This window comes from Lissotriton helveticus, chromosome 12 (assembly GCF_964261635.1).
Source record: "Lissotriton helveticus chromosome 12, aLisHel1.1, whole genome shotgun sequence".
Lineage (NCBI taxonomy): Eukaryota > Metazoa > Chordata > Amphibia > Caudata > Salamandridae > Lissotriton > Lissotriton helveticus.
In genome coordinates this window covers 264,336,505-264,353,873 of record NC_136073.1, presented here as the reverse complement: position 1 = coordinate 264,353,873, position 17,369 = coordinate 264,336,505, and the positions used below count along the sequence as shown (strand labels likewise).

The 17,369-nt window shown below is 49.8% G+C and overlaps 1 protein-coding gene across 8 annotated transcripts in view; it reads right to left on the bottom strand.

Moving 5' to 3' along the window:
• Positions 1 to 17,369, bottom strand: part of LOC144798737 (uncharacterized) — a 1,654,679-nt gene that overhangs the window by 1,559,077 nt on the left and 78,233 nt on the right. The window lies entirely within an intron of this gene.

Below are 17,369 nucleotides of genomic sequence, written 5' to 3'. Positions count from 1 at the left end.
TACTGTAAAGGTGTTCCTACACTTAAGGACATCCTCGCCGCCCTGCGCTCCTGGGATACTCCTGTGGCCGCACCCGCTGTTAACCTGGAGGAGGCTCGTTTCGCTGGGCCGTTTGAGCCCCCCCTGGCGTGTGCGGCTACGTCGCTGCTAGGTGCGGCTGGTTCTATCCTGGAAATTATGGACCCGGTGGCTGCCGTTTCTGCTGATGTGCGGAGTTCCGCTGCCCTCCATCGTGATGTGTCCTCTCCTGTGCTGTGGGTCGGTGGGCCGGGTCCTGTCCGGGCCGGTCTTGGTGGTTCTTCCTGTTCTTCATCTCCTCGAATGGCCGATCGTAGATCCTGTGCTGACTCCGCTGGGTCGACTTTCCTCGGATCATCTTCGGAACTGTGCCTGCCTTGTGTACAATGGTTTCTGACTGCTCCGGATCATTCGAGTGGCGCACGGAACATCTAATGCGGTTTGAAGTTTGACCTCCCTGTTCTCTGCCTCCTGTTCCTTGTGGTCTGGTTCTTCGTGAGGCGGACTGCTACAGATTTGGAAAGAAAAGGACAGGGATGAGACGATCTTGCCTTTGTGGACTGTTGTCTTGCAATGGTTGGATGATCGATTAGTACGGTATGACCATGTCGGACTTTTGTCGTATTCCTGCTCTGTATCCTTCAATTCTTCGTCTTCCCGTGGACACTGCTGTTTCGGACGGGAGGGTGGGAGCCGTTGATTCTGTTATATGGCCCTCTTCCGTGTTCCTTTCTCCCTTATTCCTTCTTTTCCCCCCCTTTTTTTGTCTTTATGGTTCTATCTTGCTTTAGCTCTTCTATATTTCGGGTTCTGATTAGGGCGACAGGCACGCTGCTGGGGGGTGGGCCATAGCCTTCTGCAGGGGTGCAGGGTGGGCTTGTGGGGTGGGGGGGGGGGGTCTGTCATTTCTTTGGGGGGGTTTTTCCCCTCATTTTTCTTATTTTTTGGTTCTATGGCTCTTGTGTGTCCTCTTTTTCGGGACGCGGTCTCAGCATGTGTCCCCCTGGGTGGGTTGTTCTTGATGCGCTGGCCTTTGGGTCTTACTGTGACTTTGGCTCACTATTTAATTTTGCTCTGGTTACTACCGGTTCTGTATACCGACTTGTGGTTTCCGGCCTCGTTGGCCATGGGGCACATGCTTGAGGTGGCGTTCTTCCTTTCGCTTTTTGTCCCTTTTCCCTCTTTTTCCTCCCTTCCTACCCCCCTCTTGTGGGGGGGGGGGTTCCTTATCCCCTGGGTTGTGTACGGAGGGCTTTATTTGATAAGCTTTTTTCGACTCTGTTTGATATGATATGTTCTTATTGTGGTGGGTGGCGTTGAACGGCAGTTGCCACTGTTTTTCTGGTGCGACTCATATTCTGCCCTTACCGATAGGTATTTGTCATTATTGAGTTATCCTGTATCTTTTACCATGGCTGTTCGCGGCCCACCACGGCCCTCCGAGACTTCCTACCTGTTTATTATCCTGTTGTACCCGTTTCTATATATTAGAAAATCAACCTTCTCGTATCCTGTCCCTGCTGGTTGCTATATGGCTTTTAGCCCTTATTTCCTGTATGATTTGTTGTGATATTCTGTATGCGTTTCTGTATTGTTGATTAAGATCCTTATCTGTGGTGGCCGGCCCGCTGGGTTGTAGGCCCGTATTTGTGAGCCTTCCCTGTACAATAAAGGTTTTAAAAAACAAAAAACAAAAAAAAAAAGAATCCCTGCCCAAACTGTCTAACTTGTCTGCCGCATATACACCCCCTCTCACTCGACCTATTATCAAGATCTGACCAGGCCTCAGGTAACAGCCACATCCTGCCAGGCAAGACACCGCATTCAGAACAAGGACACAGACCTAAGGGAGAGTTGAGAAGCGGGTTACTAAATGTTAGGTCCCTCCCCAAACATGCCACCGAGATACAGCTGCTGATCGAATCCAGCAACCTGGATATCCTGTTTCTTACTGAAACATGGACGGTGGCCGGACTAGAGTCAGAGCTGGGTCCGGCATGCCCAGTGGGGTATAAGATTCTCCACAACCCCAGGCCTAAGGAACGAGGGGGAGGAACGGGAATCATCTTCAGGGAAGATTTGAACATCGCTATGTTGGACATAGACAAGGTCTCCTGTGCTGAATTTCTTGGGATATCGATTAAACATGATTCAGGTCACTGCCTCACTGGCCTAATCTGCTACAGGCCACCAGGGTCCATTAATGTTACGCAACAGCAGGAACTGATCGCTGTCATTAACAACTTGACACTCACCCATAGCAGATTTTTTAGTATTGGGAGATTTTAACCTATGGACCAACGGCAAACTAGACACAGCCTTCCACAACATCATACAATCCTGTGCCAACCTAGGGCTAAAACAATGGGTAACCACTCCCACACACAGGGAAGGAAATATTCTAGACTTAATCTTCGCAGAGGAAGATCTTATAGCCATGGGAAAAATCCAACCAGTGGGATGGTCAGATCACTATCTTATAACATTTAGTATCCGCACTCTAGTTAACATAGGACCGGCAAACATACAGGTCAGAACCTTTATTAGCCGTGACTGGAAAGGACTACTAAAAAGAAAAGGGGAAAAGGAGACTGACCTCTTTCACCTGCGGACCCTGTTTAATCCAGATAACGATATTACTGCGAACTATCGCTCGTTCTGTGATCATGTAACCAGGAAACTTGACCATATTGCACCGCTGAAAGTAATCAGGAAAAGAGGCAACCCTTTCGCGCCCTGGTATACGGAAACACTGAAAGATCTGAAAAACGTTTGTAAAAAGGCGGAAAGCCACTATCCTAAAAAGCTCTAATAAGTCACGCGACATCTTTAAGATAGTAAAAGAATTCTCTCACCCTGAGTGCGCCAATAGCAATATCAAACCTTCGCAGGAATTATGTGATGTTTTGGCCTCCTTCTTTCAGGAAAAAATTACCAAACTAATAGAGAATATGGAGGATGCCCCCACCTCCCTAGCGCAGCACCAGAGCAGCATGGAGAACGGGAAGAAGAGAGAAGGAATGGATGGACACCTAATGCCAAAGGCCATCTTGGACAAATTCGATACTCCCGCAGAACAAGAGTTTGCGCAAATAGCTCTAAACATAACATCTGGATCCCCATTGGATCCTCTACCTCACAAAGTAGTAAAGGAATTTGGGGCTGAATTCTTTCCTGTACTCCGTCAGTTATGCGGTCAATCCCTCCACACAGGTATCGTACCGAGAGAATGGAAACAGGCAGTTGTCACACCCCTGCTAAAGAAACCGGATTTGGACCCCAGCTGCCACAAGAATTACCGACCCATCTCGCTCCTACCGTATCCAATTAAGACCATGGAACAGCTGGTCAGTAGGTCTCTGTCCCTCTTCCTGGAAACAAACAACATCCTTGAAGAGGAGCAATTTGGGTTTAGACCAGCCCATGGGACCAGGTCAGCTTTGCTGATGGTCCTGGACAACCTACGAATGAGGGCGGACAGGGGAGAATCAGCAACTCTAATCCTGCTGGACCTGTCCGCCGCGTTCGACACGGTGAGTCATGACATCCTACTGACAAGGCTGAAAACCTCTGGAGTAGAGGGAGCGGCGCTCGACTGGTTTCGTTCGTACCTGACAGATAGATGGCAGGCAGTGACACTCCCTCCATACCCGTCTGAGTTTGCTTTAGTCCCACATGGGGTCCCACAGGGGTCTGCGATCAGCCCGATCCTTTTTAATATCTATATGCAACCCCTGATGGGCATCATCAAGGCTCACGGCATTAGCGTGATCAACTATGCGGATGACACGCAGCTGATGATCTCTCTTGATGGTGCCCATGCAGACTCACTGGAGACATTCCACACCTGCATGCTGGAAATGGCAACTTGGCTAAAAAGTAACTGTGATGGAACGGCCCGTAAACCCCTCCCCGAGGACCAAAACCCCCCTATCATGCCTTGTCCGACACCCCCGGGACTGAGTTTAACTCACCGACACGCCACCGCCGATACAGGACGCCGAGCAACCTCCATCACCAACGAAACCCCGCCCTTCTCTCTCCCACAGGAGCCAACCCGAGCAACAGGAAGGGAGGAACCATACCAAGCTGACCCCGGAAGTCCCGCCCCCCTGGCAGAGTCAGCACAGGATAAAAGCCCGGATTCAGCACAACAAGGCGTCGGAGTTTCGTGGCAGGACCCTCTGGCTGGAGACGGTGAAGGTGACCAGACGTGCGAGGAAGAAGTGTGGACGGAGGAGTGGTGGAGTCCCTTGGAGGTGGCTGGAGAGCGGCCGTAACTCAAAGGAGAGTTACGGCGGACCGCGTGAGTGCCTTTTGCCTCCTTTATCCCTACTCACTAGGAGTTCGTGTTAAAGCCCCTGTATATATACCCCCTCTCCATAGTCACACTCCCCATGCACTGGATTATAGTCACACTACCCGTGCACTGTATTATACGTATATAGCACTGCACTGTAGAAAGCCCTTTCGTTACTCGCACACCCCACCCCAGCACCCTCTCTATTACCCTGACCTGTGTTCCTTATTGCCGGTACCGTCCTTCCCCCACTGTCCGTTTCCGACCCCGCTCTTTCACTACCCGGGTGAAGGTGTACAGTTGAGACTCTCGGTCTACTCGATCAGACTAACGGTCCCTTGTTTGTTTCCTCTCTTCCGGTCCTCCTGGGAGCCTCCCCGTCATCGGAATATATCCGGACCGTCCGCGGACATCAAGAGGAGAAGAAGCAGCGCCTCTGTCTTCATCGCCGGTGCTACCCCTTGGACCTGTTGGGACTATCTGTGCTGTACATCAGTAATAAAGACCGAATATTGCCAACTATATACGGCCTCCTCGCCTGCTTTTCCGGCCCGCTACACTCACTCCACGACATTTGGTGTCAGAAGTGGGATCTGCTGGAGGTATGGAGGCCGTAATAAAGAAGATGGCCGAGTCCCAAGAACACTTCGGGAAACTTATGGAGCAATTCCTGAAGACTGCCGAAGACGACAGAGGTCAGCTCCATGATGTTCTGAAAGGCCAGGGGGCGACCCATGAAGATACCATGACCAAGTTAGCAGACGCCCTGGGCCAGCAAAGACCGATGACCTCTCTTCCCTCTGTCGTTCTTCAGAAATATGACCCCGGAGAAGACCCGGACTATTTTTTCACAAACTTTGAGAGGATAGCACAAGCCGCCAATTGGCCTGCCGATCGTTGGGGACAGTATTTGGGTCCACTCCTCACCGGTGATCTCCAAGCAGCCTACCAACAGGCCAATATCCAGGGCAACACTCCCTGTGCTGACATTAAAAGGTGCATCCTAGAACGCCTTGGCATCGATGATGATACCTACAGGGTGAAACTTCGTCAGGCCAGGGAAAAGCCCCAAGAGAACCCGAGAGCCCTCTCCTTTCGGATCCGCGATCTCGCCAACCGATGGTTGCGTCCCGAAACCTCTACCAAGGAGAACATATTGGAGAAGATCTATCTGGAACAGTTTCTTAACTCCTTACACCCGGCTACCCAACGCTGGGTGAGGCAGCACTCCCGCCTCACCCTTGAGACTGCTATAGAGATAGCATCTGCCTATAGCAGGGCACAAGAACTGCAGCGGGGTAAGGACGACCACCCCCACAGGCCCCTGCCTACTACGTCCACTCGCCCAACCCGGCCTCCCCAAGGCCGTCGACCAGAACCACCACCGCTGTTTCCCTCCCCCGTAGTGTTCCGAACCCCGACTCCCGGACCCCAGTGTTATTCCTGTGGTGGGTTCGGACACATTGCACGGATGTGTCCACAAAAGGAGGAACCGATGGAGGTCGGTTTCGTCAGGAACTACCTGTGTAACCCTCCCGGTTATACGCCACCGCCGTTCTATTGTCCAGTGTCCATAAATGGACAGCCTCTGAGGGCTCTCGCCGATACTGGATGTCGACAGAGTGTTCTACGTCCACAAGACCTTGCCCAACCCCTCAGCAATCCTACTGGGGTTGTAGCTATACAATGCGTGCATGGAGACACTAAACAATATCCCACCACTCAGGTACGAGTCCAACATTCCCAAGACCCCGGGACCTCTCTCACCGTGGGCCTTGTACCCGCGTTGCCAGAACAAGCTATCCTAGGGAGTGATTATCCGGGTCTACCGATGCTCCTACAAAAGACTTCCGACTCCCTGTCTCAGTGGTGGAAAGAGGCTCCCTATCCCGAGTGTCCCGACCCAGTGCCCGATCCCAAACCCCACAAACCTAGGAGTCAAAAGAGAAGAGAAAAGAAGGAACACCACAGCGCTTATCCTGCCATTATTGACGAGCACCCCTGGCAGACAGACCAAGAGTTCAGGGCCGCCCAACGAGAAGATCCTCTGCTACAGGAGGCCTGGGGAAAAGCACTCGATCAAGAAGATCCCTTACAAGTAGGTCCTTACTTCTTTAAGAAAAATGGATTGTTATATCGAAAGGGGGGGCCCCAACAGAATGCTCAGTTGCTTGTCCCCGGCCCCTTTCAAGACAAAGTCCTTTTTTTGGCACATAGTCACCTGTTGGGGGGTCATTTCGGGGACGAGAAAACCAGCCAAGCCATCTTGGAGAAATTCTACTGGCCGGGGGTGTATCAAAGGATCAAGACTTACTGCCGCGAATGCATAACATGCCAAAAAAACAGCCGACACAGACCACCCCGTGTCCCTTTGCAACCCCTCCCTGTCATAGATGTTCCCTTCAGCCGCATCGGGATGGACCTAATCGGTCCCCTCTTGCCCTCCCGCAGCGGGTGTCGCTATGCCCTGGTCATAGTGGACTATGCCACCCGCTTCCAGGAGGCTATACCACTCCGCCAACCTACCACACAGGCAATAGCGAAAGCTCTGATCGCCTTGTTTTCGCGGGTTGGCTTCCCGCGGGAAATCCTCACCGACCAGGGCACCCCCTTCGTTTCAGCCCTTATGAAACGGGTATGTGCGGAGTTGGGAATTAAACAAATCCGGACCTCTGCGTATCACCCGCAAACAGACGGACTCGTAGAACGATACAACGCCACGTTGAAGCAAACGTTAAAAAAACTCTTAGGCCTCGAAGCGAAGAGATGGGAAGACATGCTTCCTTTGGCCTTGTTTGCGATCCGTTGTAAAAACCAGAGCAGCACGGGGTACTCCCCATATGAATTACTGTACGGTCGAGCCCCCCGTACCCTCCTAGACATGGCCCAGGAGGCCTGGGAAGCTGAACCGGATCGGACACGTCCACTCCCAGAATATATGCAAAACCTCAAGACACATCTATCTATGATTCGTGATATTGTCCGGCAAAACTTAGAGAGCGCTCAGGATAACCAAAAGAGACAATATGACAAGGGCACTCGCAGTCGGGTCTTTGCGGTCAACGACCTTGTGCTCCTTATGATGCCCTCGTCCGACCACAAATTATTGGGCCAATGGCAAGGACCCTACCCCATCCTTCGGCAAGTAACACCCGTCACGTACGAAATAGAACTGGATCCTACCCGAGGCACCTCTCAAATCTTCCATGTTAACCTGCTTAAAAAGTGGGAAGGACCCCGTCCGGTGCTGTCTGGAACCCAGAAAAACCACATCCTCTCTTTCGACCCTTGTCTAGATTCCGACCTTAACCCGGTTCAAATCCAGGAGCTACGCCACACCTTGGAACCCTTGAAAGGCGTCTTCTCGACCTCCCCCGGTCGAACCACGGTCACCGAACACAGGATTGAAACCGAACGTGGGAAAGTGGTTCGCCTGAGGCCGTATAGAGTACCAGAGGCCCGTAGAGACGTCATCCGTCAGGAAGTGGAAGTCATGCAACAAATGGGAATAATTGAACCCTCAGTCAGCGAGTGGAACTCCCCTATCGTTTTGGTACCAAAACCAGACGGCTCGGTCCGTTTCTGCATCGACTTCCGGGAGGTCAACAAGGTCTCCAAGTTCGACACCTACCCCTTACCCAGGGTGGACAAAATGATCGAAAAAATAGGACAAGCACAATTCATTTCCACGCTCGATCTCTGCAAGGGGTACTGGCAGATACCCCTCCGGGAACAAGATAGAAGAAAAACGGCCTTTTCTACCCCGGACGGGTTATATCAATTCCTTGTCATGCCCTTTGGACTTCATGGCGCCCCCGCCACCTTCCAAAGGGCCATGAACCAGGTTCTGCGACCCCATACAGCTTACGCAGGCGCGTATCTTGATGACATCGTCATCTTTAGCGACAGCTGGCCCCAACACCTACAGCACCTATCCAGTGTTATCAGCTCCTTAGGCTCATACGGGTTTGCCATCAATCCGGCCAAAACCACGTTGGCCGCAAAAACAGTTAAATATTTGGGGTTTCTTCTGGGGGACGGCCTGATTAGACCCCAAGAGAGCAAAACGGCAGCCATCCGATCCCTCCCGTTTCCACAAACAAAAAAAGACCTCCGAGCCTTCCTAGGACTCCTGGGGTATTATCGGCGCTTTGTGCCCAACTTTTCTCAAAGAGCAGCAGCCCTCACGGACCTGTTGAAAAAAACAAACCGCTCAGATGAACAACTCAGGAATCCCTCCTCGGAAGCCTGGCATGCCTTTACAGACCTCAAAGAAGCCTTGACCTCGGGTCCTGTATTGGTCCCCCCCAATTATTCAGCCCCTTTCATCCTACAGACAGATGCATCGGACTACGGCTTAGGAGCCGTATTGTCCCAGAAGGATGCCGTGGGAAATGAACGACCCATTCTATTTGTGAGCCGCAAACTCTTCCCCCGGGAAAAACAATATGCGGTGGTTGAAAAAGAAGCCTTAGCCATCAAGTGGGCGGTAGAAAGTCTTCGTTATTACCTTGAGGGCAGAGACTTCATACTCTATACAGATCACGCCCCTTTGGAGTGGATGGCCAGGAACAAAGGGCAGAACGACCGGGTCCTGCGGTGGTTTTTGTCTCTCCAACCCTTTCATTTTCAAACCAAACATAGAAAGGGTTCCGATCAAGGAAATGCGGATTTTCTGTCCCGGTATCCGCATTCTCCTCCCATTACAAGAAGGACAGCTAGGGGAAGGGGATGTGATGGAACGGCCCGTAAACCCCTCCCCGAGGACCAAAACCCCCCTATCATGCCTTGTCCGACACCCCCGGGACTGAGTTTAACTCACCGACACGCCACCGCCGATACAGGACGCCGAGCAACCTCCATCACCAACGAAACCCCGCCCTTCTCTCTCCCACAGGAGCCAACCCGAGCAACAGGAAGGGAGGAACCATACCAATCTGACCCCGGAAGTCCCGCCCCCCTGGCAGAGTCAGCACAGGATAAAAGCCCGGATTCAGCACAACAAGGCGTCGGAGTTTCGTGGCAGGACCCTCTGGCTGGAGACGGTGAAGGTGACCAGACGTGCGAGGAAGAAGTGTGGACGGAGGAGTGGTGGAGTCCCTTGGAGGTGGCTGGAGAGCGGCCGTAACTCAAAGGAGAGTTACGGCGGACCGCATGAGTGCCTTTTGCCTCCTTTATCCCTACTCACTAGGAGTTCGTGTTAAAGCCCCTGTATATATACCCCCTCTCCATAGTCACACTCCCCATGCACTGTATTATAGTCACACTACCCGTGCACTGTATTATACGTATATAGCACTGCACTGTAGAAAGCCCTTTCGTTACTCGCACACCCCACCCCAGCACCCTCTCTATTACCCTGACCTGTGTTCCTTATTCCCGGTACCGTCCTTCCCCCACTGTCCGTTTCCGACCCCGCTCTTTCACTACCCGGGTGAAGGTGTACAGTTGAGACTCTCGGTCTACTCGATCAGACTAACGGTCCCTTGTTTGTTTCCTCTCTTCCGGTCCTCCTGGGAGCCTCCCCGTCATCGGAATATATCCGGACCGTCCGCGGACATCAAGAGGAGAAGAAGCAGCGCCTCTGTCTTCATCGCCGGTGCTACCCCTTGGACCTGTTGGGACTATCTGTGCTGTACATCAGTAATAAAGACCGAATATTGCCAACTATATACGGCCTCCTCGCCTGCTTTTCCGGCCCGCTACACTCACTCCACGACAGTAACTCACTACAGTTTAACAGCGGTAAAACTGAGATAATGCAATGCAAAGTGGGAAGAATCACCAGAAACCTGCCTGTTGACTTCTGGCCTTTAGATTCTGATGAGCCACTGACACCAGTAAAAACGGTGCGGAATTTGGGGGTCAGCTTTAATGACAACAATGGCAAAGTGAGCAAGGGACTCACGTTCTCATGCTCAGACATGAGTCCCTTGCTCAGTTTGCCACTGGAGTCAAGCAAGCCCAGCTGAAGACGGCTGTAATGCCAGAAACCGGTCCTGGGAAGCTTGATTCCGGTCCAGGGAAGACATGGCTTGGCAGTTCGGGCTGGACTGTTCCCATGAGGCACAGGGTCAGACTGATTTGCATATGGCCATGTCTGAACTGGGGTGGCGGAGTGAGCTAAAGAACGGTGATGGATTAAACCCAGATCAGTTGACTGGGGGTGAGTGTTTGTATTGTCAACGCTCCGTCCATCATCAGCTTTGGTTTTTCTTTGTTTGCCCTAAGTTGGCAGGGTATGCTCAGACGTGAGTCCCTTGCTCACTTTGCCACTGGAGTCAAGCAAGCCCGGCTGAAGACGGCTGTAATGCCAGAAACCGGTCCTGGGAAGCTTGATTCCGGTCCAGGGAAGACATGGCTTGGCAGTTCGGGCTGGACTGTTCCCATGAGGCACAGGGTCAGACTGATTTGCATATGGCCATGTCTGAACTGGGGTGGAGGAGTGAGCTAAAGAACGGTGATGGATTAAACCCAGATCAGTTGACTGCGGGTGAGTGTTTGTATTGTCAACGCTCCGTCCATCATCACCTTTGTTTTTTCTTTGTTCGCCCTAAGTTGGCAGGGTATGCTCAGACGTGAGTCCCTTGCTCACTTTGCCACTGGAGTCAAGCAAGCCCGGCTGAAGACGGCTATAATGCCAGAAACCGGTCCTGGGAAGCTTGATTCCGGTCCAGGGAAGACATGGCTTGGCAGTTCGGGCAGGACTGTTCCCATGAGGCACAGGGTCAGACTGATTAGCATATGGCCATGTCTGAACTGGGGTGGCGGAGTGAGCTAAAGAACGGTGATGGATTAAACCCAGATCAGTTGACTGGGGGTGAGTGTTTGTATTGTCAACGCTCCGTCCATCATCACCTTTGGTTTTCCCTCTGCGAACTTACCAAGTCCACCAATCACTGGGTCTCGGGCGAAGAGCAAGAGGAAGGTTTCAAGCAAACAAAAGTTTCACTGAAAGACAACAAAACAATGGTGTATTCTGATCCTAAGAAAGACTCCTAACCGGTCTGAGATGCCAGCCCCATCGGGCTATGAGCCATGCTGCCCAATCGTCAAGAGTGTGGCGAGTGGGCAACCGTTGCCTATGCTATTTGGACCCTCACATCAACTGAGCAAACGCTACTACCAGATTGAAGAAGAAGCAATAGCTAACCTATGGGGGTACAGGCCATTCTATATCTACTTATATGGGCACCCATTCACCGTAATCATGGATCACAAGCCCCTGATCCCTCATCATCCAAGCCTCCTTCAAGAACAGAGAAGCGGATCCTGCAGCTGCAGGAGTTGAATTTCAATGTGGAGTACCAGCCAGGCATTCGCAAAATTGCAGACTTTCTATTCCACCATGCACCGCCAGTCACACCTTCAGAGTCAGCGGGCGCCCAGAGACAGAAAGTGCATTCGCCTAATGGTAGAATGTCCCAGACCGTCTCCCATGTCCCTTAAGGAAGTAGTGGAGGCCACCACCCAGGTTGAGCGTCTTCAACTTGCAATTCAGGCAACTCTATCAGGGGATCGGCAAGCCCTCTGATGTCCAGCCCCATTGTGCACCGCAGAATCAAAGTAAACACTTCTATTGCTGCATAACGTCTGGCAAGAATTATCCATCACTGGGGAAGGCTATCTGATGAGAGGCTCATGGCTAGTGCTCCCCGACCGCCTAAGACAAAAGGCTGTTCTTCTAGCCCATGGGGTGCACTAAGGCATTGTAGAGTCAAAGAACAGACTTCGGAGCAAGGTCTGGTTTCCGGGTTTAGATCAGAGAGTGGAAGAAGTTGTACGGCAAAGCCCAGTATGTTAGGCAACTAGCCAACCCAATACCACAGCTCCCGTCATCACAGAGGAAGGTCTGACCGCTCTGTGGCAGCGTGTCAGTGTAGACATCGGGAGTCTTCCTGATGGCTCCCACAAGCTTATCGTTGTGGATGACTATTCCAGGTATCCAGAAGTACAGATTGTTTGAACTACTGCCACATCCGAAGTCAACCCAAAAATGGAGAAGCTGATGGCTAGCCATGGTTTGTTTGGTGAGATCTGCACGAATAACGCCCCCAGTTCAGCGGATATGAGTAGGCTGAATTCCTTTGCTTCAGAGCTATCAAACACTGTTGCATCGCACCCCGGTGGCCCCAGGCAAACAGAGAGGTATAGCGGCAAATGAGGACCCTAACGAAGTTAATCCACATCGTGGTAGCTAAAAATACCAACATTGAGGGATAAATATATAACTTCCTACGAGAATACCATCTCACACCACACTCTACAACCGCCATCTCCCCAAGCAAGCTGTGCTTTAGACGGACATTGGCAGATACTATTCCCCATCATTCTGCCTGGGCAGATCAACCGAATCTCCCAAATTCCTGTGAGGCCAAACGTGCTCACAACAGAGAATATGTTTCACGGAAATGGCAGGCAAAACGAGCCACCCTTCAACTCTGAGACAAAGTCCTAGTGAGAGACTGACATCCAGGGAGGGGGCAAGTTCCACCTACCCTTCGAGATGGACGCTTGGACTGTCACTGAGATCAAGGGCACTATGGTGACTGCTGTGAGAGGAGGAAAGGGTGTTTCCAGAAATGTGTCTCAATTTAAAAGGGCCCCTCATCTCCAGGTTCAGGCACCGAAGAGTGTGATCCGCTGGAGGAAGGATCAGTGGATGGCATGACCAAAGTTGAGGAAGAGTTTGGTTGTGCCTCACAAGAATCTGTCAGTCCACCGGGTACGTCTGCACTGCCTCTGACCACATCTTACCCAAGCGCTGATCAGGCCTCCGATCCAGTCAGCCAAACAACATACCGTATTCTGAACACTGGGAGGTCCTCTCCAGCAGCCTCCGTCAGGAGTGGCAAAGGTTGATAGCACCTGTAACCCAACCCAGAGCCGTCCCAGCGGCATGCTTAGTTTCTAACTGACTGATGTGATGCTGGCCCGCGGCCCTGGCCAGTGACCAGTTGTTATTACACCATTAAATATTCCATTATTGATGCTATTACTGACGAAATGTTTACACTGTTTAATAAATGTGTTTTCAAGTTTATGGTAAAGTAGAAATGTGGTGTAGGGATGTTAAAGACAACACCATGTGGGGTGCCCGAGGGACGGGTATTTTGCGACAATACCCGAGGGCATAAATACTATTGGTTTCGTCCGACACTCGTGTCACATTCACTGGCAGTAGCCCGTGCAAAATGGGCGTGGTCAGTTTAGAGACGACAACCAGATAACCGTGTGAGTCTACATTTGTTAAAGTTGCTGCTCTACCGCACCACTAGAGGTAGTTCAGGTGCAAGGTTAGTATCCCACCAGGAGCTTGATGTTTCTCACTCAGTGCCAAGGCCGTCTCTGCCAGATGCCAACTGAAATTCGGAAAATCCTACGGTGAATCCTTATGACATCAATGGCAGTCCAACAACAGGACACAGCATAAGGAGAACAACAATCACCAACAGACAAACACAAATCACAACATATCTCCCTTCTCCCAATAGACAAACAAAAAAGCTAAACCAAAGACTGGACAAGGCACAACACAAAACTTCCATTCACGTTTATCAACACAAAACTCTCAAAATATAAGCTGACGCCAACAAAGAAAGCTGCTACTTGCAGAAGACTTGTGGTGAAGTGCAAATTGCAATTTTAACTCTTGGCCGAGACCCAAACAAAGAGAACCCCGAGTCCCTGCTTCGCGGGGAGCTTCATTCAGAGCTAGAAACAGCCACACCTTTTTCCATCCTCAGCAAATCACACCCTGGCCCTGCAAGACACTACTCTGCGGGATAAAGACTACACCCAGGCGCACAGCCTTCACGAACAGCCACAATCCCAAAGAAGCAAAAATTAAAATGGAAGCACAGTGGAAATGCCAGCAGTGGCCTATTCGGCTAATCCCATCTCCCGAGTCTGCTTGATTTACAATTGGAGCACCGTGGAAGAGATAAGAAAAGCGAGATTCAATTATATCAAGAGATTGAGGTTCTGAACACTAGAGAGCTGTTAAAAACTCGTATTCTCAGCACTCACGTAAGGCCATGGCAACCTTTTAGAAGAAATATCACAAAAACTACAGTGCCTCAAATATTTCACATGAAGACATTTCCTTGTACCTGATGGGAACTAGTGTTACGGTGGAAATCACTGTTTTAAGGTGGGTTTAACTCCTTCTCCCTGTTATGGGTTTACATTTCAAATTATGCTTGGAGGTCAATAAAGATAGTACTATTTAATTTGATAACTGCAAGATTTGTTATTGTGGCACTTACAGACCCCAGGAGCCCAGAGCATGATAGGAACAATAAACATATAGTTTACCACTCTCTTTATAGTGTCATGACTGCAAATCGCACATTTTTCACATTTGCGTATGCCATGGAGAATTCTTTACTGCCCATTTGCTCTTCTTTTTAAAATTATATTGTATTTGTATTGCTCCCAATAATGTTATTCCACAGAAATGACGTGTTGACTAAAATCACAACACACCATCCCATCATGAATTCCAAGTCTACCGCGTTTCAAGCCTGCCAATTTATGTTGTTTCGTTTCTGCAACCACATGCCGTTTTAGTTACACACTCGTATGCAGTTTAATTTATGCCATCGGATGCTGTTTGTTCCTGTATTCATGTTATTCCTTTTCATCAGTATGTGATATTTGTTGTATTCTAATGTGCTTTGTTTCTTCCAAATTTCTGCTTCACAAATGTTCCATCCTCTCCTTTTTCGTTTCCACTATCCTATGCTATTTCGTTTTTAGGTCGAGCTTACCAAAATATCCATTGTGGGCTGTATCAAGAGCTTACAAAGGCCTGTAGCTTGACTAACACTTACCCATTGATTATCTTTACTGTCACTCCCACTTGCTTGTATCTTATTCGTTGGCTTTCCTTCTGCCAGCCTATCTGTCTTGTATTTGTCTCTCCCCAGAAGCATAGCCTCTCCACCATCTCTTTGATTGGCTGGTTTTTATTCTTCCAATGTTCACTTTTAGGGAACTACTTTTTTTGGGCTTAGCACTGCACAAGAGTGCATGTGTTTTTCAGTTCTCTCACTCTTGTGCTTCGGCCCTCCTTCAAAATACGTGCCACCTCGCACTCTAATCCCTCCTGTTGCAAGCTTGCTCTCATGTGCTTTTTCTCACGAAACACCCTTGTGTCTCTTGTTGCTTTCTTCCTCATGTGCTTCTCCCGCTGCCCCTTGTGTGCAGATTTCCCCTCCTCCACCCACACTACGTTGCTTCACACCCTCGCCCATTCTCGACTGCCTTTTGTCATCGCCACCCACTCAGTTTTCTTTTTAAATATTTTATTTACATTTTATTCTGGTCATTCTGAAGTGTGGTTGTATCAAATATTTTAATACGATCAAAACAAATCAGTACAATAGTTGATGACATTTCAACATATTATTGTTTGTGCGATGTGTAGTTTTATCAGTAAAACTTTGTCTGTGCAAATGTAATGGTCATATCAGATGAAGATGTGTTGCCTGTCATGGCAGTACGCTACCACACCATGCATACTCCACTCTACTCTGCACCACTCCACATCACTGCACACTGTTCTGCACCACTCCACACAACGCCAATCCAACCTACGTCACTTCACTCTACTCTGCACCATTCCACTCTACGCCACTTCACTCTGCACCTCTTTTCTCTACTCTGCATCACTTTTCTTCATGCTAGTGCACTCTATTTTACTATGCACCACTGCCCTCTACACCTCTCCAGTCTAGGCCACTCCAATCTACTCCAGTGTACTCTACACCACTACTATATGCTACTCCACTCTACCTTACAACACAGCACTTTATGCCATTTCATTCTACTCTGAAACAATCTAATCTACACCACTGCACTCTATGCCACTCTACTCTATGCTGCACTACTCTACTCTGCACACTGCTGTACCCAATGTAATGTACACCACTTTATTCAAAACCAATGAACTCTACGCCAACTACTCTGCACCACTGCACTCTACACCACTATACTCTAATCCGCAACTCTATGCCACTGCATGCTACACCACTCTACACCATTGCCTTCTAGGTCACTGCACTCTACACCATTCTAATCTACTCTACACCACTGAACTGTATGTTACTGCTCTCTACACAACACTACTCTACACCAATGCACTCTACATCACTACACTCTACTCATGACTGCACTCTCTGCCACTGAACATTATGCTACTCTAAACCACTACATTCTATGCCACTGCACTCTACTTTGCACCACTCAACTCTTCTGTACTCTACTACACTTTAGGCCAATGAACTTTATGCCGCTACACTGCATCACTCCACTCTATGCCACTCTAATCTACTCTGCACCACTGCACTCCATGCAACTACATTCTACACCACTCTACCACACCTCTGCACTCTAACCTGCACCACTCCACTTTACCCTGCACCACTTCAATCTACTCTGAAAGAATATACTCTACACCACTGCATTCTCTGCCACTCTACTCCACACTGCCCCACTCCAACCTACACTACTCCACTCTAAACCACTGCAATCTACACTGCGCCATTCTACTCTGCACCACTATACTTCACACCACTCTAGGCCACTCCACTCTACAGCACTCCACCCTTAAACACTCCTCTCCATTAAACTCTACTCCACTCTATGTTATGCTACTCTACAACACTTTACTCCACTCTACAACCCTACTCCACTCTACGAAGCTCTACGTAACTCCCTTCTACGTCACTCCATGCCACTTTACTGCACTCTATTCTAAGACACACTATTCCACTCCACTCTAGGACACTCTACTTTATGAAACTGCACTCTACTCCAGTCTACGCCTCTCTATTCGACAACACTCTACTCCACTCTATGGCATTCCACTCTACTACACTACTTCACTCTATGCCACCCCACTCTACGACAATCTACTCCGCTCAACGCCACTCTACAATACTCTATTCCACTCTACACAACACCTTCTACTCTACACCACTCCTCAATATTCTATGCCACTCTACAATACTCTACTCCATTCTACGCCCTTCCCCTCTACGACACT